The sequence below is a fragment of the Vigna umbellata genome, chromosome 3 (genome assembly GCF_029865625.1).
Source record: "Vigna umbellata cultivar VRB3 chromosome 3, Vumbellata_1.0, whole genome shotgun sequence".
Classification (NCBI taxonomy): domain Eukaryota; kingdom Viridiplantae; phylum Streptophyta; class Magnoliopsida; order Fabales; family Fabaceae; genus Vigna; species Vigna umbellata.
In genome coordinates, this window is record NC_142167.1 from 43,782,922 (window position 1) to 43,795,366 (window position 12,445).

At 27.9% G+C, this 12,445-nt stretch overlaps 1 long non-coding RNA gene across 1 annotated transcript; it reads left to right on the forward strand.

The window, feature by feature from the left end:
- The first annotated feature begins 8,240 nt into the window (after positions 1–8,240).
- LOC148202588 (uncharacterized) lies at positions 8,241–9,771 on the forward strand. The gene is made up of 3 exons (XR_015784636.1): positions 8,241–8,347; positions 8,582–8,686; positions 9,446–9,771. It is a non-coding gene; the product is annotated as an uncharacterized LOC148202588 (long non-coding RNA).
- The last annotated feature ends 2,674 nt before the right edge of the window (positions 9,772–12,445 follow it).

Here is a 12,445-nt window from a genome sequence, read left to right on the forward strand (position 1 = left end):
CCTCTCCATCATTATATATATCTTATTAATATATAATTTAGTATGAAACATTTATTTGACTAAATTGATAATTTTTCATTGAGTAAAATTTTATTTAATTTATACTAATTTTACAACGTTGTTCATATGATGTATATTCTACAACATTATTATGATTTTATATCTATTTTCATATTTAATCACTGTGAGTGTGATTGGTACAACAGATTCATTGTCATTTTACCGATAAATGCCAGATTGATGGTTAGATTCAGCAGCCCGTGCATAGAAGCAATTATGGTACTTTTTTTAAGGTGTGCAGAACTCACACATGGAGACAAAAAAAAATGTTATTATATCAGAACAACAGTATTTATGAATTATTTATGTATTAAGATAAAAACAAGCATTGGTATACATTAGTAAAAGTAAATTAAAATACATTCATGTTGTTTCACATTTTGGATAGACATTGTATAAGTATAAGTAAATGCATTGGATTATGACATACATTTCAAAGCTTTCTCATAAGAAAAATTATAGGTGAATTTTATATGCATTGAACTAATATACATGCATGCATGGTTAAATCTAACAATTCAATTTGGCGTTGAAATAATGAGGTTAAGGAAAATATGTCTCTTACTAATCTTTTTTATAATTAGGTATATACTTTAAGCTAAACAGATCACGTCTCACTACATAAATGGAAGAAATGAATAAGGTTAGCAAAACGAGATTTTGACTATAATAAACATTCATTTTGAAATATTATTATCTAAGACAGAGAAAAGTAATGCACAGTAAAAGAAAAGAAAAACTTTTATTGACTCATAAAAGTTATTGAATCTATGTTTCTTACTGATATTTTCTGTTATAAAATATTATGAAATGTGTGCCATATGAATATTCAATGAATTTACTGATACATCTTATTTAAACATGCACATATGCTCTGACATAGTATGAGAAATGGCAATTAACGTTTATACCATAAAAAAAGTGCCAAACAGTTACTTTCATGCACGACTGGTGAATATAAAAGTATATTAAATTGATTTAAATAAATATCAAATTTCATTGATGGAATTTGTGGTAAAAATAGGTTGCAAGAACAACAATACATAAATAAAAGTAAATTACATTCTCAAATTAACTAAAACATGGACGATTATAAATACATGAAATTAGCTATTTTACTTTTTTTTAATGAACAAAAAAGATAATGTCAAATTTGACATACATATGGAAGTTTCTTATCTCATATTTAGGACGTTAGAGTAAACACTTATACAAAAAAATTAAAGATACTATAAATAAAAACTTATAAAAAAGAGTCTAATAGATAGGTCGAATTTGACCAAGTCAACTCCAATCAAAATTAAGTGGATTGGATTTTATTGAGTCAGACTTATTAAAAATTTTGTTGAATTAGAATAAATCTATTTTGCCGAAATCTGGTCAAATAGTGTTAGGTTGACCTTGAACAAAATTTGACATAATTTAGTTAAGTTGTTTTATATCTAAACCGAGAAAATTTAGTAAAATCAACCATAAAAATTTGGCCAAATTAGAACGAGCTGTTCTTGACAAAAATTGGTTCACTCGTCCAGTCAAAATTTGGCCAAATTGACTAAGTGTGCTCCAACCAATATTTCGAATAAAACAAACTAATGTTTGAGAGAAGTTGCTATGAACCAAAGATTGAAATTGATTGATTAATATGAAGATAAATCTTAACTAATTTAAGTGAAAATCAAAAAGAGACTTATTCAAACTGAAAGTTTTATAAAATTTAATTTAAATTACTTTTATAAAAAAATTTAATTTAACACTTAATCTAAATATTTGAATTTGAGTTTAAAACTTGATCTTTTTATCTCAATCTTATAAAAAGACAAACTAATTCTAAGGTAAAAATAAATTTGGATCCAAAATTTAATCCTTGATCTAAATTGAATTTTTGAAAATCCAATGCTCCTCCTTATTTTTATAAGAAAACTTTGAGATGTGTGCCACGACTAATAAATTTACTGATACAATGTGAGACATACATTTACTTTACTCAAGAAAATTTTCAATTCCATTAATTTATTGGTAAATGTGGGACATACATTTACTAATATCACTATTCTCAAAGTAAATAGTGATATTAGTATTCAACCAAATTTCTTCAAATTTCAGAAAAATTTTCTACAAATAAAAAAGGCATTGGACACATTTGTCTTCTATTGTTTTTTTTTTTTTTCAATAATACACTTTCCATTGGAATTCTATTATTGTCATTACCTATTTGGATTAAAGTTTTACATCGATTGATACAAACCAATGCATGTCTTATTTGATCTGACATAATCTATGGAATCAGCTATACTGCTCTGACATAGTATTAGGAATCCCAATTAGCATTTTTGCTGGCACCAACCCTCACCATGTATGAAGGCTAAGAAGAGGATCACTTAAAAAAAATGTCTGACTATGAATTTTCTTTTTCTTTTATTACATAATTTAAATAAATGAAACTAGAAACCAGAGAAAGAAAAAGAGTATGAATATATAACTTTTTATGAAATTATTAGATGAAATTAGATAAATTTTTTAAAAGACGAGTTATTACTAGGTACATTTTTCATTTTTGTCACTGATATTTCTTCTCTTTAATTTACTTTTACTAATGTATAACACTGTACTTCTTTGATCTTAATATACATTTATTTGTAAAATGAAAAAAAAATCTTAAAATAACAATACCATATGAAAGGATTCATTGTACCAATTAAAATCTCATAAATATATAAATATTTTATTTTCGTATGTTCATGCATCATTATATTAAGTAAAATTTCGTCTAAGATATAAAAGATAAAATAAAAATAACAGTATCTCACCATGTGAGATTTGAACTGGTTTTGCTTACAAAGAATTTACAAACACACTATCATTCTATTGAGTGGCTTTTCTCATATATACTTAACCACATTAACCAAATACTTTATTCATTATTTAATAAATAAATTAAAATAAATAATTTATCTCAAAAATTGTTTTTTATGAGTTATTAGACATTGTAGAAGAGAACATATTATTCTATGCAACATGAAAATTGTGGAAGAAAGATCTCACATATTCTCATGTGATATTTCCAGTTATTGACTTTTGGAATTCATTATTGTGAATTGAGTCAATTGCTTTGTGTAATTAGTATATTAAGTTGAATGTATTTGTAGGTTAATTTGATAGTGTACTTAATTTTCATTTTATGTTTTGTTGTTCTAGGAATTTATTAATTATGGTCAAATGCATTGGTGGTGATATTTGATAACTATTTTAGTTTATTTAATAGTTTGTCTTGATATTAATATATGTAATGGTTAGAAATATCCCTATAACTATTATTACATATATTGATTATATTTTATTATTAATCAAATTTAACAATGTCAGGTTTGATCATTAACTTGAATCCAAATATGTGACTAATGAAGGTTTTTCAGTCAATATTCCTCATTAATGACATAAAGTTGTCGGTAAAATGTGTTTATCGACGACCTTTTGATTGTCAAAAAGTCGTCGATAATATGCGTGTCAGAAACATTACCAACGAGTTATCGGTCTTCGGTATTATCGACGAGTTATCGGCCTTCGGTATTACCGACGGCTAAGAAGCCCTCGATAATACCGAATGCCAAAGACCGTCGGTATTACTAAGGGGTAAAGACCCTCGGTAATGGTAGGCGAAACTCAATAGATTTAGCGACGGCTTTGGGTCGTTGGTACTGTGCATTGTTTTTTTCAATCCAATTTGGTTCTACATTATACCCAAAACCTGCAAATAAACAATCAATAATCCCAAACATCAATTCAGCCAACCAATTCATCCAAACAATTCAAATGCAATCATTCAACATTCATCAAGAATACTTCAATCATTCTAAGTTTCAAAAGTTACTTAACGCAAAACAAAGTTTGATAATAAAAAACTAACTTCAATATAACTTCAAAGTTTGAAAAGCTTCTAATGTCAAAACAATGTTTTTAAATAAAAAACCTAACTTCAAATGTTTTCAAAAGTTCCTAAATATCTAATATTCATCATGATCTTGCACAGGTGTAGTCTGGGAAGGCTACTGAGGTGAACATGGCTATTGAGGTGGGCATGGCTACCGGATGATGATGGGGCAGACTGTCCTTGCTGAGGTATCAATGTCCTGATCAGATTTTCAAGATTGTCAAATCTGGCTAGAAGTGAATCATAAGCGTCTTTACTAACAACATTGTTGTGGTCAAATGTGTTAGAGGTATATGGTTGATGTTTGAATATGCCTACTTTTCCAGCACTGTAATGGGAGGCAAGTTGTCCTACCCATATAGTCGTCCTTTCTTCTTCCTCCCGATGACATCAACCCAGCATTGAGTCCTGATGATTTCTTCGTCTGCATCTACTCTAGAGTTAGCATCAGGAGGAGATCCCCCTCTAATCTTGCCTGTATCAATCTCGCAAAAAAATCTTCCTGTTAAATAAGATAGAAAACGTCAATAACATGAATTTGAAAGTGTGAAACAAAAAACAAAAGAGTACAAAATTGAATGTTGTTAAAAAGTTTACTTACAATGGTCTTGTGAGACCTCTCAACATATTCATCAGTCCCCTTACGAAGATGAGTCTGTGTAAACACCTCATCAACATGAACAGCCCGTCCAAGCTCCGTTGCCTGTAATATTTTAAAACATACGAATGACACAAATATTAATTTCAAAGTACATGATGTTATAGAGTTATTGATAAGAAAAGAATCAAGATTTTTACCATACGAATCACATGTTCATGTGTAGTGATTGATCCTCCAGTATGAAGTACACCACCTTTTCCTGAAGCCCTATTTTTTTGGGCGGTAGCACATTTAATGCGGTATTGTGGCAAATTCCAATGTGCCAGCGCTGAATTCCATATGTGCTCCCCTACTCAATAAGGGTGTTGTCCAGGGATCCTTGCATCTCTAAACATTTTTGACAATCGGTAAGATGCTTTCATGTTAAAGTTTTTTTGAATTTGAGCTTCATGCTCAATAGCCTGCACCTTTTGCTATTACAATAGATAATGTTAAAATAAAGCAAATGAAATTCCTATTTGAATATGGTAATGCAAGATGATTAAGTAACACAAGGTTTTACCTTAAATCTCTGCTAGAACATTTTTTTGTCGTTGTCAGGGATTACTCCCCATGATGCCTAGGGTTGAAGAAATTTTTGCTTAATAGACCTAGTGATGGCCTGTGAAGCAACTCTAGAGGGAAGAAACCTGAAATATGAATTTGAAGAAAGTTATGAATCTACAACCATAGTTAGACCAACAATTTAATGCAAAATACAAGACTAAGAAGAAGATATGATATTACCCTTTTCCACATGGCTCAATGAATGGTCAATCATGAGGAGCAGGATCACCCAGATCAGTAGGATCAGCAGGATCAGTAGATGGCTGGTGTACATCTGGAGATGGTATAGAAGATGGCATGGGGATAGAAGGAGAGGGATGAATATATGGTGTGTGCCCTACAACTGAAGGAGTGGGCACTATAGTAGGAGGTGTGGGCCCTATAGTAGGAGTGGGCCCTATAATGGGAGTGGGTCCTAATGTTTGGAAATTGAATGCAAAGTGATTGAAATAAAGAAGTGTCTTTTGCTTAGGCTTTAAGGTAAAAATATAAGGGTTTTAGATGGGTGAATTTTAAAGGTAGAGGTTGGAGTGATGAAGTAACTGGTTGAGTGTTGTTATGAGATCATTTTGGACTTATTAGAAGTGTTAGATTGAAGAAAATCTGGTATGGAACAAGTAAGGGGATCAATGTTGAAGTTGGAGGTATATTTAGTGTAAAACGAAGATTTTAACTAGTGAAATTTTGAGGTTAGTAGTGGGGACTGTGTTTGACAGTTGAGATTGTATTAGGAGACTATTTAGGACTTGCTTAACCTATCAAATGAGAGAAGTATAGTGTATAATGATTAATAGTGTTTTTAGTTAAAATTGAGGTTTTGCATGGTGAGATTTTGTAACAGCAGATATGTGAGCAATCTGAGGTGTTGGAGGGTGCTAACAGGTATTTTTGGACTTGATTATGCAATTAGTATACTGATTTAGAAGCTCGAAAGTATAGAATTGAGTTTGGGTAGCTTCTAAGAGTGAAATTGGGTTTTAAAGGGTCATATTGTGTTGTAGCAGTGTTTTCAGAGTTTTCTCAAGGTCTAAAGGGTCCTAGGGGTCTTTAGAAGTTGGGGATAAGGTGTTCAAAGTGAGAAAATCGAGTCTTAATTTTACTGATAGCGTTGAGTGTCCAAATTAGGCGCTGAGCACTGTAAATGCGAAAGTGGTGCTTAGGACGCTGATGTTCCAGTGTCGGGCGCCATTCCTGGGCGCTTAGGCGTTACTAGGCGACGCTGCACCAATTTTGGATGGTTTTCGGGGTTTCAGGTGTCTGTTTTGGACGTTATTTAGGTGATTTAAAGGGTTTAGGACCCTTCCAAAGCTATTGGTGAGGGTTTCAAAGTTGTTTTCCATTCCTAAGTATGAGCTATTCATGTGATTTTTGATGACTTATTGGGGTTTTTTATGGTCCTTTGAAGTACAGTCAATGGTATATATGTTTGTATGCAATGTACATATAAATATATGGTTTATATGAGAAGGAAAGTGGTGTGTAATGAGAATGAGAAAAGTGTGTTATAAGAAGAATGTCAAGGAGAGATTCTATTTTCTAGCAAGTTGTAAGAGAATGCTTGAGAGAGAGACTGCGGTACCCAAGTATCTTGATATTCTACCAACCATTTAACTCATGTAGAGTTGGATGGGGTGGCGGAGAGAATGGAAAGAGGTCTTCACCCAAGCCCTCTGGGTTTTAGGAATAGAAGATTTACCTCATGGTAGGTAAGTCGAGTTACCCTTGTTTATAACTCTATAGAGTATAAATACTACCATGAGTGCATGCCTGCAGTAGTCTGTATCAGCATTATATCTGGATAAGTAGGTATAGTGGTCTTGTGCTTGTATGAATTAGTTGTTCTTGAATGTTGTTAATTGTTAAACTAAATTATTATCTGAGACTTTATTTGTACACTAGTTTAGTCTTGCTTCTGTGTTGTCTGTATTTGTGCATGTTTTCTCTTTTGCAATGATCACCAATGATGTGAGCTTAGGGAGGATGCCTTTTCAGTCTTTTTAGCGTGAGATTGAAAGAATAGCTACAATCATAAATAGACTTTTGTTCTCCAAAGTGTAACATCTCCTTCAATGAAAGTTTGTAATTCTTGGTAGTTATCATCAAATGTAATGTTTTATTTTAGTAGTTTTATACTACAATGTTACAACTCACTTTTAGATTAAAGTGATTATAAAATTTTACATAATTAAATTTAAATATATCTAGTTAATATATATTTGATTGTTTATATGATTATAAATAAAAATATTTCAAAAACACAGAAACATCAAGAAAAATTATTAAATTGATTAAGATCACTGTGGAGTTTCACTAACTTATTAAAAATAAGTAAAATAGATGTCAAAGATTCATCCTGTATCTAATATGTATACATTATGCTGATAATTAATTGAATATTCGATCTTTGTATTACATAAAAAAAACTCATCAATTTAGCATCACGTTTAAGATAGTATAATCATTTAAGGAAGAAAATATATATAAACATAGCTTCTTTGAGATATGTTAAACAAATATCATTTAGCATATCAAGAAGATAAGTTTATTTATCATAATATAATATTAATAAAATTTGTAACCATTTAAAACTTAACAATTATAAAAATAAACCATATAAAAAATATGGATTCTATAGCAGGAAAACATCAACATTATCTGTTGCGGCAACCTTATATGCTAACCTAATAAGCTAATAAGATTTTATATAACATGTAATATTTCTGTTTTGGAAGATAAAATAAACATTTAATTAACAGCATAATCTGATATCAAATACTTTCATGCATTTGTTGTATTTCACATTCCAATTTGGCATTTATTTGAATTATGCGAAAGAAAAGTCATGAATCTACTGCCATAAGAATTTAGCAGCATTTATATATACGTTGTTATATATTATGATGCATATATATGGTACAGAATTATAATTTTATATCTATTTTCATGTACTAAATGATGAGAGAACTTATATAACCACATAATTAAAACAGTGGGACCCTCATATTCCTCTATATAAAGTCAAATAAAACCCTAAAACTCACACTCTTTCTTTTGTCTTTCTTTTCTTTCTTTGCTTTCTTTGCTTTCTTTGCTGCCGCCGAAAGCTTCAGATGTCTTTTCTTTCTTTATTTTCTGCAGAAGCTTTTCAATGGGTAAGTTTTTATAGGATTTTATATTTTATAAACACATGCAACCTTGTTTTTATTTCTTTCAAAATAATTAAGAATGACATTCGGTTAAATTTATAAACATACGAAACCTTAATTTTCAACTTGAAAAACTTGTATATTTTGTATAGTTGATCTTATAAACGGTTGCAGATAGATCTTATTTACAAATTATATTTTCTATTATTAGATCTTCTAAACATATGATTTTGCAAACAGGTAAGAAGAGATCCAGCAAATGCATGCATTCAAAATCAACGGGTGTTGCTCCTAATCAAATAAAGGATTTCATCTTTTACAGCAAAAACATTACAATATCATCAGGTTAGCATATAGAAACTACTGCAACTGGTAAATGCTGCTGAGATCTACCTATGTTTTAGAGCATGCACAGTAAAAAATAATGAATTAAATTAGTTAAATGAAATTGGAAACAAAAATTTAATGTTTGTTATATGATATCTAATTATCAATAAATTCTACTAATAATAGTTAAACAATATAGTGCAATATTACAGACAAATTTTGTTATTGCATCTGTTAAGAAATGTGATAGAAAAAGATGAGTATTGCAATATCTAAACTGGAGGTAAAATCAGCTATTGTTGTATGATCTTTTCAAAGCAGCAGCCTATTTGTTTTTCTCATGTGAATTTTCATCCATGTGGGGCATTTATTTATTTTTTCTTTTTTATGTGTTTCTTTTTCAGTAATAGTATATTTGAAAGATAATATATATTTGTATAAATGAGTTTATTATATGTAGATGTAAATGTTATAATTGTATATAGTATATATGTATGTTATTTAAAGGTATTTTTAGTTTTGTAGAGGAATAATTAAATAGTTAAACTATTACCTAATAATTTAATGAAAAAGGTATTGTCATGGTTAATAGTAAATAATGAAAATAATGAATGGATTTTGATATTATGTAACAAACAAAAGCATTATGGTTATAGAAAAATCTGCATTCAAATATATAAAACAAAAGCAAAAATCAAATAAGAAACATGTTTCAAATTCATATTTTTTTTGTTATAATGAGAAGGATCATGCATTTCGTTTTATATCATTTTATAGGTTTCTTAATGTTGAGAGCGTAGCAGATGTGTGTAAATCATTACTTCTTCAACAAGAAATCTATAAAAGTCAAGATGTGGAGAAATATGACTTCTTCAACAAAATTTATCAAATTTATCTGTTGAGTGAAGAAACATAATAGAAGATTTTAGAAGCATGTGATGTTAGAAGATTTTTCTCACTGTGAAGTATGTTGTTGTATCATCATCAAGGAAAAAAAGATCTCCCACTACATAAATTCCTGGATATCACCTTCAATTCTGAAAGTCAAGAACTACTTCAATCTATTGTAAATATTGAGTGATAGATATTATGACTTTTATGTATTTTTTTCTTAAATGTGTTTTCTCTTCAATTTCTCTCTCTATATATAATTATTTCTTTCAAATTAATCTGGGTCGATCGAAACTAATATTTTAGACGGAAACAACGTATATTGTCTAATAGAAATAATTGACACAATATATTGTTGAAACAAAATATTAATATATATATATATATATATATATATATATATATATATATATATATATATATATTATTTAAGTGAGAAAAGAAAATATATGAATTCAAAACTTTAAAGAAAGATTAATGTTTAACCTGTCTTTGTTACACGATACAGTTACATATATTTAATTATTAAACACTAACGATTATTAATTTTAAAAGAAATATAGGTAAAAAGAATAGAATTATTATTTTTATTCCAACAAGAAAAACATATATCATAAAAGAAATATTAGGTGTGTCAAGAGCTTGTACAAATATCAATGATCTTTAAAACCTTCTCAAAATTGATGAAAAGAAAGTTCTTCCCAGATTCCATCGACGACTCGTTAACTATATAAAGATACTAGCTCTTCTTTTATGTACTCCCATGATTTCTTCCTACATTTCCTAAGGCATTTGAAATTTCAAAAGTACCCTTATCACTAATTTAGTGAAAAAACTCTGGCATGAATATGTCAATTTGACTTTCTTTACATGGTTTCGTCGTAACCTATGTGGTTTGAGATCGGAAAAATCTACTAAGACTAAAACTAAAAAAAAAAACTCATAAAACCAAAATATCTACAAAAATCTTGTGGATTAGAGTTAATCTATGAATTTTTTTTTTAAAAAAAAACATATTCATCTTAAATATAAAAAACTGTAATTATTTCTTAATTTCTATCATGGTAAAATGATAAAAGAGTTGATCCAATTATGCAGCATAACCCCTACTCTACGTTATGAGACATTATGAGACAGCTTTTCATCAAATTTCAAGTTCTTATAAATTTCTCATAATCAAGTGTACATACAATTGTTTAGAATAATTGGCAGATATGTTTAAATATATACTTAATAAAGTATAAGTTTATTGTAAAGTATAATAAAGTATATATATAAATAGACAGGAAGGAAGTGTTGCTGTAATTTAATTAGATCTAATGATGCTGATGAAAATTGTGTCCAAATAGAGTTTAGGTATTACAAATATGGATGAAACTTTTTACAGCATTATTTTAACTGATTGTTATATCAGAAAAATGTTCATTGATATGATTCAATTTTACATATCTGTAATCTGTATTATATTCCCATTTGTATTCAACCAATTATATCAATGCAAAGACACTCCTTGCTTTAATTAAAAGAAATTTACTTATTAAATGACTGTTTCAATAAAAAAAATGACTGAAAGATTAAACAACATGTCAATTCATTGCCATATAAAATAGTTTGACAATTAACTTTCTGAAACTATATTTTAGTTTAAAAAAGTTGGATTCTATCTTCTTCGAATTTCTTCTTTTTTTAAGAAAAATATTCAAAAATCATTTTTGAAAAATATTGTTTACTAAAAATATTATTTATTTATTAAATACAAATTAAAAAAAGTAACAATAACTCACCTAGACCCTCTTTAAAAAAAATATTAATAACAGTGATCAATAAATAACTAAAAACATAATCATAATAAATATTGAGAAATTTAAAAAGAAAAACGAGACCCTAAAATTGGGTCAAACATTTATTATGTTTCATATATTTCCACTTATAGGATTAATATATAATAAGTGCTGTAAGTTATTTATAATTCAAAAAACTATTATTATTTTTTATAATAATAATAATAATAAATAACAATAACGTTGTTTAAATTTTTACTCTAAGATGTCATTGAATCAAAATAGAATTTTATTTAAATTTTCGAGTTTGAATTTATTCAAAAAATTTATGATTAGATTATTCATATTAGATATATCAACTAAAATCTACTTGTAGATAATTTTCACATTAAAATTGAATTATGATTTATTTTTAATAAGTTAAAAGTTGATGATTAATATTAAATTAAATATTTTAAAAAATATTTAATTAAATATATAATTAAATATGTTTAATTAAATAATATTTTTAATGGGTATATTTTTAGGAAAAAGAAATTTCATAATTCATCCAAAGGCCTGAGTTTAATGTCTCTGTCTAATTTGATTATTTGTATTGTTAAATTTTGGATGATATAGCAGAAGGAGTTATGATGTGCCCTTAAATTAGATTAAATTTACAACTTTGAGTCTGTGAAAAAGTGAGGACGATAAATGAAGGGTAAGATTAAAAGTGAAGAAATACTCACGTATTAATTGATAAGAAGAGAAGAAAAAGAAATGAAAATTTACATGATTTAAATAGTTTATGTTTTTTAAAATTTTTTTAGTAGAGTTAAATTCACCTTAACCCTAATCCTAACTACATGAGACATGAGTCAAGTATACAATCTACAATTACACAATTCTGTATTATTTATTTTTAACATTATTTAATAAATACGAATTTTACACTCTAAAAGGCATTTCTAAATAATATATTTTATATTATGTAGTTAACTATACATTTATAAATAATAATATATTTAAGAATGTATAATTCAAAATATATTTTTTAATAGTACATTTTAAATTATGCAATTAAAATATTAAATATTAAAAATAAATAATATTAGAATGTTTAATT